A 535-nucleotide genomic window follows, 5' to 3' on the forward strand; every position below is an offset into this window, starting at 1 on the left:
TTTATTTGTTTGTACTGTGGTGTGAATTCTCTTTATGAAATATTATAGCGAGGAAACTCATAAGGTGAGTCAATAAAATGTGCTCCAGCTTCAGCGTTGGACAAGACGTCGACTGTCAACATGAGGGTGTGCATAAGGTAAGTCCAATGCACAATCCTGCAGCTTCAGCATCGAAGGAAGGCATCGCTTGTCATCATGCAGAAACAAACAAGGTGGGTCAGTGCTGTAACGCGGTCAAGCACTGTACATTGTCACGTGTTGAGAAACTAAGGCGAATCTATGACATCTACATTTCACGCGTCACTAAGAATGGCCGAGCTGCGGTTTTAATACGAATCTTACGTAAATGAAAACTGAACTGACGTAATAAATAATTTGTGTTTGAAGGAATGAATATTCTTACTACGAGCATTTTGCAAAGCCTCAGGAGGAATTTTGCTGATTTCTGATTTCCGATATTATTGGAGCATCGTACATACACAATGAATTTTATTTTTGTCTTCAACAAAAGAACTTCTCAGCGATTTAGTTTATC

This window comes from Cryptotermes secundus, unplaced genomic scaffold, assembly GCF_002891405.2.
Source record: "Cryptotermes secundus unplaced genomic scaffold, Csec_1.0 scaffold526, whole genome shotgun sequence".
In the NCBI taxonomy this organism is placed as follows: Eukaryota; Metazoa; Arthropoda; class Insecta; order Blattodea; family Kalotermitidae; genus Cryptotermes; species Cryptotermes secundus.